Source organism: Cololabis saira, chromosome 12, assembly GCF_033807715.1.
Source record: "Cololabis saira isolate AMF1-May2022 chromosome 12, fColSai1.1, whole genome shotgun sequence".
Taxonomy (NCBI): Eukaryota; Metazoa; Chordata; class Actinopteri; order Beloniformes; family Belonidae; genus Cololabis; species Cololabis saira.
The window spans coordinates 20,294,266-20,296,577 of record NC_084598.1 but is presented as its reverse complement, the minus strand read 5'-3'; positions in this window follow the sequence as shown (position 1 = coordinate 20,296,577).

Genomic DNA, 2,312 nt, shown 5'->3' with positions numbered 1-2,312 from the left:
CCAAAGAAGTGTCATAAGAATGCATGGGCATCTTTCCTTTACTATAATACTCTAATGAGGATAAAGACACTCCTTTTCTTCTGACGAGTCAAAGTTCAAGTCTGTGTCACAGTAACACCATTTCTCTCCTCAAACGTGACAAAGAATCTGAGCGTCAGAACTGCCATCCATCCTCTGACTCTAAGCATAATGCAGCAATAGAATAAACATAACAAGTAGGCAAGCTACCGTTGATCACCTGCAGTGATGCTCATTCATTATTCAATTATGTGGACAGTAATTCTACTTGGAAAAATAATAAATAAAGAACTGAGCAAAGCAGCTGTACATCAAGCTTTCTTGTCAGCTGCATGCTGTGAATGAGAGGCATACAATGAGAAAGAGAAGCGGAGACGGGAGGCAGTGGCTATGAAAACGGGATCGAGTGAGAGTGATTGTCGCCTGCAGAGGGAAACCATTAGGCTCCACAAATATCATTATCAGATTTTCAATAAGGCTGCAGTCATCAGATAGTGTGTACAGACAGTGTAGCTGCCTCTTCTTTCCATTTTTGCTGCACCAGGTGCAACGTGGTTTTGCAATTCAATCTGGCTACAAAGCCACAAGGAGGCTGTACTTATTGCTTGGATCCCAGAACAAATCATGAGCCCGGCAAATATCAGGGGCTGGGCAGCCCGGGGAGTGGCTGGAGGGGGCTTGTATGAGGCTCGCATGTGTACTATTGTTTGAGTGATTAGACAATGTTTGTGGCCTGCTGTGTGCTGTTGTGCTGTGCGTAGAGTGTGGTACGAGCGCACTTAGGGGATTTACAGTGTTTTTCATTATCAAAATTTAAATAGCCTTGCTGATAAAGTCTTTCTAAAATGAAGCCATATTTCAGTAATTAATCCCCCTTGAAAACACCCCAACATGTATCACAGGCAGAGGCTAATGAGAGACAAGAAGCTGCAGGTTATGGGGGGCTAGGACTTGCCTTGCAATGTGTTTTTTTTTTTTTTTTTTCTTTAAACATTTCAGCACAGGTTGTTTTGGTGCATTTGGACAAAATAGGTCAGGAAAGGTACAGAGGAATGGTAGAGCCAAGCTCTTGCTACAGTTGGTGCCCGCCCCTGTGTTTTGACTATTTCCTTATCACTCGTTTACTGGCTGTTGCTAACAGCAACTTGCTGGATTACTGCCATGGCGATATTTCCTAATGTGACTAGAATCTTTGCAGTTCAATCCCAATGACTGGCAATTTATACACAGGCTTAAAATCTCACCAAAGGAGCAAAGGACTGACTTCAGTTTGCAAAAGCAAACTGGTACACAATACCAAGCAGCTATGAGACGAACAACTGAGCCATGAGTGAATGTCACTGGGTGCAATATCACTCAGTGGCAAAACAGTTTATATTCTGCATTTAAAGTTAGTAAATTACCAAAACTAAAATGGAAAATAGTGCATTTGTGCGTCAAAGTTTGACATCAGGAAGGGCCAGACTCTGACTCTTTTGCATTCAGGTGCAGGGCAGAAAATCTTGACACTTGCTTATATTTATTCAAACCAGTCACAGTTTCCTTTGGTGGAGCTTTCAGAAAGTGAGTGCGCACTGTTTTTTTGTACAACTGACAGGCACGCATTATATAAATCTTTCAATTATTTTTAAAAGATGTTTTGGAACATGGCATGAAAAAATTGCTTCAAACTGTGTATCCTATGTTGTCTGCCAGAAAAACAAAAACGCTTCAGCAATGCAGCAATTGCACATGGTTGACCTGGAAAATTAATTGATGTTTGTAACAATGCAAGAAACTTCCTTTCGCATAAAATTTAAACAGGCCTTTAGCAGACTTGAGATGCAGCTGCTTCTGATCCTGGTAGGATTCAGAGCAATTTTTGATCAGATTTGTTTTCCTTTTCTTTTTCCTCCTGTGAGACTTTTTACAAGAAGTACTTGAACCAAAATCATGAACCAGTTTTTTAGAAACATATATATACACACGTTTATTTTATTCATGTATCTATGTCTACATTATTTTTTTCCACATATTTCGCACCCTAAACATATATATTTTTGTATTAGTATTTTTTTGGTTTTTAGTTTAATTTAATGTAATTTCTTTTTTTAGTGGTAGTGTTGGTGAATGGGGGTCAAAATCACACCAGAAATGTTAATTTGTCAAATTTCATACATTAAGAATAGCTCGAATAGTGTTACATTTGTAGCCTTCATTGTATTTTCCTTCATCTATTGATGAATGTTTGTATTTTGAATTGATTTTGAATTTTTCAGTTAAGTCACATTGCTGTATCTGTTTCCTTGTTTATT